This window comes from Mugil cephalus, chromosome 7 (assembly GCF_022458985.1).
Source record: "Mugil cephalus isolate CIBA_MC_2020 chromosome 7, CIBA_Mcephalus_1.1, whole genome shotgun sequence".
NCBI lineage: Eukaryota > Metazoa > Chordata > Actinopteri > Mugiliformes > Mugilidae > Mugil > Mugil cephalus.
In genome coordinates this window covers 5,804,299-5,819,527 of record NC_061776.1, presented here as the reverse complement: position 1 = coordinate 5,819,527, position 15,229 = coordinate 5,804,299, and the positions used below count along the sequence as shown (strand labels likewise).

The window sequence follows — 15,229 nt, the reverse complement described above, 5'->3', positions numbered from 1 at the left end:
TTCCCTCTGTTTTGCCTCCAGCTAACGTCATGATGTCACAGTGACGTAGGCCTTGAAGGAGCCTCCACCTCTTCCATGTCAGTGGGCGGGGCCAGGGTCGAACCAAAACACTAAAATCCATGTCAAAATATATATATTCTTTTTTTAAAGGATGGATTCTGTCATTTTAGGTCGTTAATTTAATGTTGACACTTGCTCAAGTGTCCATTTTTTGGATAAGTTTCGCCTTAGTTCGTTATTTGACGCTATAGAAACAGGTGACATCAGTTGCCATGCCAACCGCTCCGTAAAGCGAACCCTGGCTTGTTAAAAAGTAGAGTTTGGCCAATACAAGGATGTGGAGACACATTGTGCATATTTATATACAGGTTATGTTACAGATACACAAACTGCAGCTCTCTACGCATGATTTGTTGCATTGCCTTATTCAACTTACGCTAATTCTGTACGTAGTTGGATGTTGGAATAAATATTTTTCACTTCTGTCATGAAATGATTGAGACAGAGTACTTTGTATAGAAAGAAGAAGGTGTGTGTGTGAAATCAGAATTATTACAACTTTATGGGCAAGTGAGTGTAAAATAAAAGCCACTGCTCCACAAACCATCAATTAATCAAAAGAGTAATTTAAACTAATTTCACTGTTTTTTTATTATTTACTATTTTTGTATTTTGTTTATTTTCATTTTCTGGAAAAGAAACTTTTACTTGAGTGTACAAACAGAAACAAACAGAATCATTATTGCAAATTTTCAGAATATATCAACATCTTTTTTGGGGGGTTGGGGTGTTGACCAGCTATGAAATGTGTGTGCATATATAAATATTTTAAATCAAATTAGCTTCTCCCTGAAACAACAGATCAATATTTTGTCAGTAGCTGTTCATAGCGTCTTCTTACAGTCACAGTAAAAAAAATCTACTTCAAGTGTTTCACTACAATTTTCAATACGACCGACATAATAAATTATTTAAAAAAGAAAATTAAACACAATGGAGGACAACTTTTAATAATATTTTCTGGATTTTATTTCCTCCTTCTATGGATGAATGTCATTATCTGCTCAAGTGCCAAAGGGAATTAAGTGGAAAACAAATAATGACGATGACCGGCTAATTAAAAGACAATGCTGCTTCCACTGAATACAAAATGTTTCAATAACACACTAATCATCTAAATAAGGAGCCTTCAGCTCATCGCATGGCTAAGCCTCCACACTTACAAGGATCTGTGCGGCCTGATAACGTGGATCCAGTGGCCCCCGGCGTGAACGCAGGCATAATGAATCATGGGAGCCCTCCAGAGGATAGTCCAGTGGATGTTTTCCAGCCGATCTTCATTAGCAGCCATCCAGCTGAAACATCTGTCACTGGAGCACTTGGCAGCGTCCCATGGCAATTAGTGAGCCGCTCGCAACAGGTTGCGCTGGAAGATAAACAGGACACACAGCACCCCATGAATACAGCAACACAGAAACTTCAGTGTACAGTGTATATACACATGAACCTGTGTGCCATAACAAACAAATGTTATTCATGACATAATTCAAACGCCATCCAAAAGATTTTCCCTTGCCATCGACTGCCGTGCACAGCTTTCTGAAATGAGGTCCCACGGTAGCTACATATTTGAATCGGATCGCTCAAAAAAAATTAAATGTAATAAACTAGTGTTGTTTTTGGACACAGAAATTACTCATATATTAACAAAACACAGATCAACAAAGGGCAGCTACAGATCAATCTCCAGTAAGGATGCACTGGATGCAGTATATTTGGACACAAACATTTCAAAAATGAATGCAACGCTGACAGGGTTTGATACCAGTCGAAAAACAACACACCTCTTTACACCAATGAGCCATAACATTATGACTAACAAGTACTGACTAATAGTAGCTGGGTTTCCATGGAGCCAAATATTCCGATTACAATGCCCAAACCGAATGAAAATGCTCTATAAACACCTAAATCGGAATTAAACGGGCCCGAACCGAATGAAATTTCATTCACAGGGTAGAATATTTCTTTTCCCAAACCGATCAAGTGTCAGGCTCCATTCTGTTTGAGCATGCTCTGTCTTGATGTAAATGCGCAGTGACACTTGAGTGACGTTTCCTCAACTGGTCTGCAGCTCCACGTTAGTAACTACTATGTTGATTAGACGAGAGACCTCCATCTTTGATCAGTCACATGATGTTTTCATCGATCTGTCTTCAGATTAAAAGGAGAGGTACATGTAAACATAGATCAGAATACGTCACCTCACATGGAAACGGTCGAGCTGAGACCTTGAATCGGAATGAGAAAAAAGCCTCCATGTAAACGTGGATAGTGCATAGGTCTCCCTTGTGCCTCCAAATCAGTTGTGATTCATCAGAGAATGGACATGGACCTTCTGAGTGTGTCCTGAATGTCTTTAATGGGGGGGGGGCCTTTGAGCGAAGGGGCCTCTCTCTGTGGATGGACCCACAGATACTTTATCAGTTTGGGATCTAGTGGATTTTGAGGCCAGGTCAACACGTTGTCAGTGGTTTTAATGTTGTGGCTGATCAGTGTATATTTGAAGGTTTGGATTTAAAGTGTGTGTGAACGTTCATTAAGATGTTAGCTTAACACTAACATTATGCTCATTTCATCATTTCATCAGGGCTAATGGCAGAAAAATATTATCTTTGCCAGATGGTTGGTTGGTTTGTTAGCGTATGTGTACGTTAATGAAGCAAACTGTCAGTCGTCCTCTACATTCATTTCTGCTGAGTGGTCAACAAGATGCAAGATTTTACTAATCAGTGCTAATGCAGAGGAGCTGTGTTTGGTCTGCAGGAGCTGACTGGCCACTCATAGCACTCTATCAGCAAGAAAAACACGCAACAGGCCTCTTACATTACTTAGCAGCAGGAAGGAAATTTGTCAACGTTTATCCTTGGTTGATTTAGTTGATTCTAGAGTCGACTCTCACCGCAAGTTTCCCCTCCGCAGCCCACTTCCCTCTCCGCTGCACAAAGAAGCCTAGGAGCGGGACGAGAGGGCAGCTAAAGACCAGAAATCCCCACCAAATACCAGCAGCACCTGAAACACACACACACTTAAAAACCTTTAACAGCCCAGGAGTGGAGAGCCACATACCAGAGCTGAAAGTAAAATGGATGTCAGGAGGATCAACCAAGTTTTTTTTTTTTTTTAAGCTCTGAGAGTTCCTCTAATGGATGTCACCGCCAGGTCAGAAACATGTTGGGTTAAAGAATCTCAAGTGTTTGTCTCTGTGTGGATATGTGCATAATGGAGAGCAGTGAAAAAGGTCAAAGGGAGCACACCACCAAGCAGAGCATTTAAAACGCCGTGCTGAACCATGTGCAGACGGCATCATCTGCTAGAGACAACAATATATGCAAGAGTCTGGTAAGTGGGAAGTAAAGGTTAAAAATGTGTTTGCATTTAACCGTATAAAAGTAGCTCAAACTATAAAGTTGGCTGAGCCTTTTGCTTTCAACAAAAAGAGCTTGGAATAATTATCCTGTAAATAAATTATGAATCGACCCTGACTAATAAAAACATACAGAAATGAACATTCTTTGTAAACACAATGTTCTGGGAACCATCTCTGGATTTTGAGTGTAATAAAATACAAAAAGTAAATCATTTCAATGAATACAATGATATTAAATGACACTTTCTGTGCAGTCCGGTGCCTGCAGAACTTCCTCCAATGTTCACTAAATGCTAAATTTGTCCCGGCAGTTTTAAACAAACATATCGCTGCTATTTGGTTTCTGGGAAAGGAAAGACCTACGTCCATGAAGATGAACAACTGCTCCTCATAAGTGGAGCCAAAGCAAGTACAGCTCCCCCTGCTGGCTGGAGGCTGCAGTGTAGGACATAAGCTCCACCCCCTCCATGTTAGCCGATGGGACTTGGGTCGAAGTAAGACACTAAAATACATATCAAATATTTTTTTCCAAAGATGGTTTCTGTTATTTCAGGTAGTTAATATAATGATGCATGTTCAAGTGCCGTTTTAGTTAGTTATATATGACATTAAATTACATTTTCTGTGCACAACTTCGATTTCCTCCAATGTTCACTAAATGCTAATATATCCTGACAACTTTAAACAAACATTTCACTGCTATTTGGTTTCTGGGAAAGAAAAGACCTGAAAATAAAGACTGAAACTATTAATTTTAAGTGCTGAAAACACCCTTAAAGTTCTTCTTGTTCTTCGTATTTCTGAATTCTGTTTCATAATTTAAACTTCTTTCATGAAAAGCAAATGAGCACCACAGACTGCATAAAGATGGGCAACTGCTCTTCAAAAGTGGAGCCAAAGAAAGTAGAGCTCCCCCTGGTGGCTGGAGGCTGCAGTATAGGACATAAGCTCCACATCCTCCACGTTGGCTGATGGGACTCGAGTCAAACTAAGACACTAAAAAAGATTTATTTTCTGAGGATGGTTTCTGTGATTTCAGGTGGTTAATATAATGATGCATGTTTAAGTGTCATTTTAGTTTGTTATATAAGACAGTGAATGACATTTTCTGTGCAGTCCGGTGCCTGCAGAACTTAGATTTCCTCCAATGTTCACTAAATGCTAAATTTGTCCTGACAATTTTAAACAAACATTTCACTGCTATTTGGTTTCTGGGAAAGAAAAGACCTGTACAAACATGTGTATTAAAAGTAAAGACTGAAACTATTTATTTAAAGTGCTGAAAAACATCCTTAAAGTTCTTTTTGCTCTCTGTGTTTACGACATGCCGTCATGACTTAAGGGTGGTTATCGACCGTTGTTTTGGCAACTGTGTCAATAATTCAGCACAAAATAAACTGCTTGCAGATCTGCCCCCCGTTAGGTGCCGCATCTTTATATAGAAAAGAACCCAATGCCCCCCGTGAGAAGAGGAAGCCTTCGTCTCAAACAAACAAAGTGAGGAATGATGGGAGATTCTTATCGAGATGAGCACATTCGTACACAAAGAGACAAATGCAAACAGAAAAATGCCACACGGGGCAAGCAGACGCACGCCCTGACCTCCTCCCCGCTAAATAATCAGCCGTGGAATCTGCAAGACTGATCTCAGCTCTTCCCCAAGCCGAGATCAGCGAGCGCCATTATTTTTTTTCCAATCTCCTTGATAAATCAGCAAAGGAGGAAACAATTTGACTCTGCTGAAAGGTAAATTAAGATGGGCAGCAGTCGCCAAGATGGAAGTGATTATCTCTAAATATTTGGCATTCGGAGGTGCTGGTGTTAGAATAAACCGAGGTCACCTGTCCCAAGTTCAGGAATCATTCGAGAAATGGGAACGATGGACGAAAATGCATTTTTCCTGAATGCCGTAGCGTCGCTTCTCGCTGCCAGATAATGAGCAGCTGGTCTGGCCCTTTGTATAATTTAGCCTGGTAGTTTGTTATTGCACGACTGTGATTATGAATAACACAAAGGCTCGCTCCTGCAGGAGTTTAGTCTATTCCTTCTTTCCAGCGTTGCGCCAGGCAGACACCCAGATCCCACTGATTAACTGGGACACAGGAAGCCGGCATGTAAACACAGAGGAAGACGAGCCGGCTACTGTTGGGGCTCCATATCTGTATTTTCTATTGTGCTTTGTGTTCTTTTGTTCCTCTTGAAAACTCTTTCAGATGGTGCACTGGGAAAGGAGACGAGCTGGCCTCAGCTCTGGGCCTTTTGTTGAGTTATGCAACGATTAGTTTGATCCACTGCCACAGTAAATGAGGGTTGTGGGCCAAAACCTGTGTCAGTTTTAGAAGTCTGTGTAGGTTCAAAAACCACAGTAATGTGTTTCTGAGCAGAGGTGGTCAGAATCAGGAACTGCGTGTACAAAAACGATAGCTGGGTTTACATGGAGACTTTTTTTCTCATTCTGATTGGAGGTTTCAGGTCGACTGTTTACATGCGAGGTCATCTATTCCGATTTCATTTTTACATGTACCATTACTTTCATTTAGAACGGCTTTTCTACAGACGTGTGACAGATCGATGAAATCGATGTGGGCTCATGTCCACTTTTGCTATTGTGTTGTTTAGCCTTATAGTAGCCATTCTTCAAGGATTTCCAGTGGTTCTGAATTTGTTCCAGGCTTCGTTCTATCCCGAGTTCAATGAATTTTTGATGGACTTTTTTAAACAGTTATATATATTTCTATTCTATTCTATTAGTTGTTATTAAAAACAAGCTCTACAGTTTGGGAAACGTCACTCAAACGTCACTGCGCATTTACGTTAAGACAGAGCATGCTCAGACTGAACGGAGTCTGACTTCGTTCAGATTAATCTTTTACATGACTTTGGATCGGTTTGGGAAAAGGAATATTCGACCCCTGTGAAACCCAGTGAAATTTCAGTCAGTTCGGGCCCATTTATTTCAACTTTATGAATCAGATCATTTTAGTGAGAGACTGAGAAGTTTACAGCACTATTTTTGATTTTTTTTTCCTGTCTTTAGTTGGCGATTCACTATTATGAAAATCAGTGTACATCAAATTCTCCTAGGTAAATACTGTAGCTTTGGGTTCTTCTTAATTTTTCCACTTCGGAAGATTTTCTGGTGTTGTATTGTGGGACATTTATTAAAAATGTATTTTATTATAGGTACCTGCTAAAGCTGCACTGAGGAACTGTTAACTCCCCCCTCTGGCAGGGAAAGTAATTACAACAACTCTCTTAAGATGTTCCTCAAACATCTTGCTTGAGGAACATCTTGATCTGGTGCGTCTTCAAATATATCTATAAAATACTTTTTCACCTAAATCTCTCATGTCCTCAAATTTTGCTCTGAACTATAGAGTCAGTCTATGTATTCAGACTGGAGAATCATTTAAGGTCGAGCAGTGCATGCACTGTAATTGTAGATATACACAGTTAATGTAAACTGCTGAACACACGCACACGTATCCTGTGCAATAATAATGGAATCAGTCTCGGTGCAGAAACATTAATTACTGCACCCAGAGGAGAATTCCACTCCCTCCAAAGCTCCACTTTCTTAAAACTCCCCTTGCGCTACACTTTTCATAGGCTGCAGTGTGAATGAATGCATCCTTATATACGTCGGGCACTCCCTTTTCCTGCCTGTGTTCGTCTTCCTGTGTGCGGCCTCTGCATCTCTTAAAACCAGCTGATCTCCCCTTCCTCCGCAAAGAGCCACCGTTTTATTTGGGTTCGCTTAAGCGCAGCCGGCCGGTTGGCGCGAGGAATCCAGTGGGTTGTTTTGATTCAGGAAGTTACGGAGATCAACAGGGGAATTAGGGGATAACATACAAACACACAAACACCGGTGTATACACACAGATATCCGTCGCTGTAGTGCAGGTATTCGTGTGTGCTGCTGAATATTCGTCTAAGTGTTTCTTCTATTTACGCACATGCACAAACACGCGGGGCGAAAACCTCGAAAACAAGACCAGCATTCACACCAGCGAGAAACACTCAACCGCAAATGGCTGGATGCACAAACACACACAGCAGGAACACTTGTCCTCGTCGGGTCTCGTAAGCTCCGACTCGATCAAGTCCAAGTCCGGTATCGTTTCCTTCCTGAGGTTCACCGCAAACATTACAGGCCTGTTGGCTCAGCGGCTGCACGGAAGGGCAGCTAACGGCGCTGCCAGGTCGGTAGGAGGTAACACTCGGGGTCTGTGTGTGTGTGTGGATGTGTTTCGCAGCCATCCCCCCGACACACACGTGGCCATGAAGATAACTGCATTTCACGCAGAGAGACAGGACGAGCTCGCAAAAACGTACACAACACATTCTCAATGGAACCTGAAATGTGCAACGATGCAAACCCTGTGCATGCCCACACACACACACAGACACACACACACACACACACACACACACACACACACACACACACACAGGGCTCCAGAGAGGAGGATGCAGGGATCAGTTTATCGTCCCCGGTGATGACAGATCTCGCTGATGTGTGACCACAAACCAAACAAGCATCCATCTCTCAGCTGCAGGAGGAGCGTGACACAGGAGAGGCCGGTGAAGAGTTTTACATGTGAAGGTCTAAACACTTAGGAGTATTTAGCTTGAGTTAGAACACACTCCACTCTGGAAAAGCCTAAGTGGGGTTATTCATCAGAAAAAAAAAAAAAAAAAAGCCAGCTGTGGGTTTTCACTGAGTTGACAGCAGAAGAGGAAATTGTCTTGTGTGTCCACTTCAGCTTTGGAATGTGTAATGGTGACTATGACATCAGATGCAGAATTTACGCTGCCCTTTCACTGAGGAGTGTGTGTGTGTGTGTGTGTGTGTGTTTGTATGTGCCTCAATGTGTCTCAAGGAGGCCCGGGAAATCCGGTCAAGCAATGTCGGTAAAAATAACACAACCCACTGGTGTTTACCGACCTGGCCAGTCAATCAGAAAGAAGGGAAACAGTTTACAGACGCACATCAACATGCAACAAACTCTTCTCATGCAGTCTGCTGCTGCTGCTGCTGTCACATGCATGCCATTACGTTATAATGTTCTGTTAATTTGTTTACAGGAATTAGCTTGAAATAGCTCTATTTTCTGCAGTGCTATATTTAACCAAAAAAAATTTAATTCAGATTAAAAAAAAAAAAAAAAAAAAAACTCAAATTAAGTTTAATTAGGAGGAAAATTGGAGCATTGCTGAATAATAGGAGATATTTTTACATCCAAATCTCATCTAGTGTAGATTTACTGCGCTATCAGAATGACTTGACATCTCTTGGTTTATATACAGGAAGATTGAAGTTACATTCAATAGCTTGTTATGACTTTTTCAAGACCTTTTCAATACTTTTAATACCTCAGCAACACTTTGAATCGTGACCATCAATTCGAAAGTGACACCTTTAAAGTAAAAGTTTTAGTTTAAAGTCTATAGACCACATACAATAGAGGAGAATAAAACAAAGGCAAAGTTTGAACACGTGTTTAGTGTATAAACTGAAAACTAGTTTACTGCATATACAGTCTTGTCAGTAGGGCTGTCAATAATTCCATCAATCAAATGAATAATTGGATAAGAAATACTTTTGCTTTGTTGAAGAGCAAAATAAACACAATTAACAGCCAACTAATTAGCTAATTAACCTGCTTTAAAAAAAATACACATTTTTATTGCACTGTTAGTGCTTAAAGGTAACAGAAATGCACCAACAAATTTTTAATAATTAAAATTAAAAGCAACAGCCCTAGTCAGACAGGTTTAGTCATGACAAGTTCATAGTTGTTGCTTCAGAAGTGGCTAACGGTGTGACGTTGACACTAAGTTGTGGTGGCGCAACGCTACTCTCGCAGAGACTCACAGTGGCTAACAGTGGGCTTGTTGCACCACGACATAGGGTGCGTTCAAAACGTTGTTTGTGCCTCTGAATTTCTGCCTGCGTGAGTTCTCGTCCTCTCAAAGAGACAATTTACAAACGCACCCGTAGGAGTCCAGGTTTTATGTTACCAGTTCATCTTATGAATAAATTCACATTTTTTCCAATATTAATGTCACTGTTTAATTATATAGCACATTTAAAAAGCCACAACCAACCAAAGTGCTTAACAGGATAAAATAATCAACAACAATAAAAACGATAAAAGTGAGACCGTAAAAACAGTAGAATAAATACAAATAAAAGATCAAAACAGGTGACTCAGCCAAAGGCTACGGTAAAATCTCAACCCCCTCTAGTTTTAAGAAGGGAATGAGGAACTGATCTACAGGCTCTATACTGACGATGCATGTTCACAAGGTCAGATAGGTATTGTGGCCCATTCAGAGATTTAAAAACAAATAAAAGTCAATCCTGTACCTAACCAAGAGCCAATGAAGAGAGGAAAGCACTGGTGCTATGTGTTTCTTTGTCCCAGTTATGAGACGAATGTTTCCTCAAAATTTACCTCAAAAATACCATCAAATAAGACCTCGTAAAGTCATGATAAGACTTTTTAATACTTTTTAAGGGTCTTAATTTAACCAAAACTGAATTATCAACTTTAAGTAGTTTTCAACACCCCATTGATACCGTGCCTCTCTTAGGTGATGATGATGATGATATAATTTAGGCATCTTTAGACTGTAACCTCACATGTGGCGGGCCGGTTGGCAGAAAATCTCAGATTAATGCAGATGAGGTACGAGGAGCCCCACCAAGTTTATCTGAGGACCTTATTCACAAGTGGTAAAAATGAAACTGAAGGTGAACAGAACTTGTTCAAGTCCTCTTTTCTTTGCATCTTTGCTTTCGTTGATTTAACGTAAAAACACGGATTTGTTCGATGCCCCGGTGGTGAAGATACGGAGAGAACTTGATCTAATCTGTACATGGCTGTTTTTACATGTTCCATATGTCGCCCGGTGCCTGGATTCCTGCATGTGTTCTTCAGAGCGCGTCCGGCCACGGCAACAGACGGCCTAATATTACAAGAGCGGGCCGAGGGGAAGGAGGAGCCCCTCCAACACGTCCGCGTGCTGAAAGCAACTCTTCAGCGCGCGGCAGCTGTTCACATTTCCTGCGTATTGGATGTCGAGCGGTGGCCATTGCTCATTTGCTGAGTGCATTATTAACAGATGGACTTCCAGCCCGGGCTCTAATATTGGGAAATGGGAGAAATGTGGAGAGCACTGTGTGGACGCTGCTCATGCCGGCACCATCCCTCGAGCAGCTGCTGCTGCAGCTCAAGAAATGAGTGTGTGGATATTCACTGCTCGGTGTGCTTGTGTGCCCGTCTGCGCATATAAATGCCTCTATCAAGACATGTGACAGACAGTATGTCACTCTTTTGTACATATGGTTTGTCTGGGCTTCTGCAATGCGGCCTGTGTGGCCCAGCTATGTGGCAAGAATTCCCCTTTGACCTTACCCCCGCTTCATTTATTCACATGGGGTGATTTGATTACCAGTAAATGCATGACTGTCAGCACTGTACTTTCAGCTGCAAGGAGCCAGTGGGATGACACTGTCTGCACTGTCGGGATGGAGACAAAGGGGCCGTTTCACCAGTTTCAATTACTTGAAACAGTAACAATTCGGACTACAAGCAGGAAATTATTCATTCTTTTCAGCACCCAGGTTCTCAGTTGAATTCGGTTTTATTTATATAGCGTCAACAACAATACAAATTACCTCAAAGCGCTTTGCAGAATCCAGCCTGAAACCCTCGGAGCAAACATGTAGGTGGCAAAGAGCAACTCCCTTTTAACAGGAAGAAACCTTGGGAGATACACACAGCAGTTGACATGCAATACAGCAGTAGCACATAATTGCATGTTTAGTAATAGAGAACAAATAAGAGGACAGGAGCTCGGTGCAGGAGAAAAGAATCGTCCCACTGTTGCAGCATAACTTCACGGTGGCACACTTTTATATTTACAGCTTCAATCAAATTAGAGTGACCAGCAGTAATTTTATGTGTCCTTGTGTGAACAAATGATGTGCACTAGACGGCCAAAGATCGGAAGCAGGTATCTTTACACTCTAACCTCACATGTGTGGCAGTAAATCTCAGATTAATGCAGGTGAGTTTTTTGTTTATCTGAGGATCTTACTCACAGGTTTGGAAGATTTTGCAGCCCTTCTACTGGGCCTCGGATTGCATCTCATTTGTGCACTGGTTTGGAAAACATCAATGCTGCATTTATTTAAATAAATATACACATTTAGCAGTTACCTTTTATTGCAGTGATAGTTGTGTATTCTACTTAGCAATTGTCTATAATAGAGAGCCATACAATGCTGAATGCAGAAATCCACCAATAATTATCTTTAAAAACAAAGTATATAGACACAATAAGAACAGCTGCTTACTACTAAAAGTATATTTAACATCTAGGGGTTTTATTATGTGAAGGGTCACTAACATCAATACCATACACAGAGTGTGCATCATTTTATCCCATAGTTTTATCAAGGAGGTAGTTAAACAAACAGTTGTCTTTGCTGACTTTACAGGTTGACTTTACTCAGAAAAGTAAGTTTTTCAACTCAGTTTTGTGAGTAAAGTAAACTTGTAAAAGTAAGTTGACATCAACTGCAAAAGTAAATTACTTACATAATTAATACTGTACGAGATAAAATGATACAAAAAGCTGCCTTACTTTGTTCAGTAGATGGAGCATCGTGTTCTTAATTTACAGCTAAAATCTATTGCTAACGATGTTAGCTAACATTTAACCGGTGTATGTTACTCAAAGATATATACATATCTATGGGTGTTAGCTAACATTTAACCGGTGTATGTTACTCAAAGATATATACATATATAGATATAAACTTATCTATGAGTGTTCCCCATGGATGTTGGCTAACGGCTAAGGGCTAACCGGTGTTAGCTCCGTAAGCTAACGTCGCATAGAGGAATCAAACGGATCTCTGCTTACTTTAAATTACACTCATTTGCAAACATTAGCCTGAAATTAAATTTGAATCAACTATTTTAAAACAACTTGCAAACAATTGTTCCACATAATAAGTCTTTTGAAGCCACTTAATATCGTTAATTCCAAATTACATCAAGAGTCTCTAGTTATTTCACTTGTTCATTTCTACAGTATAAAACCAGAAAGACTGCAGTAATTCACTAACATTAACTTAATTCTTACCTTAAAGTCCAGCCTCCCATCTTTTCCAATTTCTTGTTTTGTGCCTCAGTTGAAGCAGAGTAAATACAACGAGCAAATTGTTTGTTGTGTTGGTCTTCATGAGCAGATTTGTTGAACCACTAATAACAAAAATTTAAATCATCTAAATATAGATGAATTCAAAACATAATATATTAATGTCAAGAGACAAAGTTTGTTTTTAACTGTTATTACCACAGGCTTCATTATGTTAAAACGACATATTCTTAGACTGACTTTTTTCAGTGCAGGTGTTATGGGTAGAGGTAGGTTGGAAGCTCCACCTCTGCCTGATCCACCTTGATTGAGTGCACCTGCACTCGTTGCACAGCTGCAGCCTATCAGCCTGCCTTGGTTGTAAAAGCAGACTGGGTCCAGCAGCTCAGTTGTGTGAGTGACACCGGAGGGTAAACACCATCAGTTTGCTCTCTTGGTTGCATGTGTGTGTTGGTGTGGCATCTTTATTTTGTGAAGTGTGTGGTGTATTTTCTCCTGACATCGAAATCAGTGACTCCTTGTTTTTGGTTTTTGGGCCTTTCTTTGTTCATCTATCCTTTTGATAGATTTAGTGGGTGTTTTAGACCCCAAAAGACCCAGTTCCATTATTTCTTGTTATTTTCCCTGATGCGACCACAGTTTGTGATTTTTGTTTGAGGGCAGTAACAGCAGGTCTGTCGCTAATGGTTAAAGGGTTGTACACAGGAGAAGTGACAAGACACAATGGCATTGTAATATTCAGTGAGTTGTAGTGATAAGTCGAAAAAAAAAAAAACATCTGATTCAAATACAGAGTTCGCCAGACTTTTTTTCCCACCACCAAATCCACTGTACTGACAGACTCGACGTGCCTGGTGAACCCAGGTAGAGGAATGTCCACTAGCAACCAACTGTCAGCTACAAAGTGATGGGCGACGAGCAAATCCCTTTATACGTGGCCGAAGCTCAAGCTGTCTGTAAAGCTGTTTAGGGCTGGACAAACACAAAGGACAACATATAAATGTTTGCATGCACACAAACAAGTCAGGTCCTCAACAATCAAACATTTTGGAAGAAAACCACTTGCTGGCTGCTGCTTGACGAGACTTTCAACCCAATGTTTTGCAGCTTGGGTGAATTAAATAAGGTGCTAATAATGGTTTCCATTGATCGAATGCTAGAAACAGTCTACAGAGTAAAGAAAAGACAACTGTGATGTTAAAACTACAAAACAATTGATACTGTCACTTTAATTTTAAAGTTGCCACTTCATGTTTTCCTACTTTGGTTGTTACGGTGCATTAATGACGTTAAACAAACATCCAGGTCTCATTCTCATCCGGTCTTCGGCTTCTTGTGGCTTAACCTGGCACACAGTCGCTGGCAAGGGATGACTCATTACACCCTCTCCTTGTCTAACATTCTTATGTACCTTCTCGTAGCCATTTGTCACTTGGGAGTGTAAACACAACCAAGCACTTCCTCCGTGTTGCCATTCCTTAACTAGATACTCATTGAGTGGGACATAAACCAGGCTACTTCCTGTGTACCTGGAAAAGAAACCCCAACTTGTGATGGCACAGGAACTACAGCAAGGCCAGGTTTATCTTAAGTGTCTCCTGCCATCCGAGGACACATTTGTTAACTCAGCCAACCATCAAGAGTGGAAGACAGTGGAACAGTGCACTCAGAACAACACTTTCCGCTTCTTCCTTTAAAACAAACAGCTGCGGCAGAATGGAAAAGCGGCCAGAAACGCAGTTAGAGGTTTGAACTTATAATCTTAAAAAGCTGAATTCTGCCAATCGGAACAATTTGTCAGAACTGGAAATGTCTACTGGTGCCATCTGCAGGGAGCTGCAAATCTGCTCACTACATACTGCAATCAAAACTGTTATGACTGGTAGGAACTGCTCCTTCGTGAGTTGCTTGGAACCAATGAGAGGAAGTTGAAAAATGTCTTTGCATATCACATAGAGGTTTTAAACGATGCCAAAATCCAGATTGTATGAAAACCAAAATCATAACAGCCTCCATAGATATGACACACATATCTATGCGTCTTTATCTATGTTTGTATGACACACTGCATTTGATAAATGCCCGGACACACTGAACCGATATAAAATAACCTGCAATGAAGGTCAAATGTGAAGTTGACCAACGTTTACTTGAACATAAGTTGAAGACTACAGCCAACTTTTCATCCCATCAGTCTCTGGGATGACTTGGCATTAGCAAGGAAACTAGAAAGAGCTGCAAAGCTGGCCCTTTAGTGAATCACACTGATTTAAATTTTTATTTTTTATTTTTTTTTCCCATTCTAACAGACAATGTCTTTGTGAAGATACTAGTGTATCTGGATTAGGAGTGTGCAAACGAACTGGTACTTGTGTTTGCTGAGGGGGAAAAAATTTCAAAATAGATGTAAAAATCTTTTTTTTTTTTTTTTTTCTTTTAAGTTACACTGCAAATTTAGGATATGCAAGTGTGAAAAGTATTCCTTAATTAGCCTCTATAATAATTATGACTGTCTATGCAATATTGGTTGACATCCGTCGTGTCTGGGAGCCATGGTGGATTCTCTCACCAAGAATCCCCACATTGCACTCAAATCGTTCCATCGTCATATTCATACCCATC

The 15,229-nt window shown here is 40.6% G+C and overlaps 1 long non-coding RNA gene across 1 annotated transcript; it reads right to left on the bottom strand.

Annotated features, from left to right (window-relative positions):
- Positions 1 to 800: 800 nt before the first annotated feature.
- On the bottom strand, positions 801 to 12,858 carry LOC125011185. Its single transcript, XR_007113137.1, has 3 exons — positions 12,593 to 12,858; positions 2,963 to 3,072; positions 801 to 1,426 (listed from the first exon to the last, which is right to left on the bottom strand). It is a non-coding gene; the product is annotated as an uncharacterized LOC125011185 (long non-coding RNA).
- Positions 12,859 to 15,229: the final 2,371 nt, after the last annotated feature.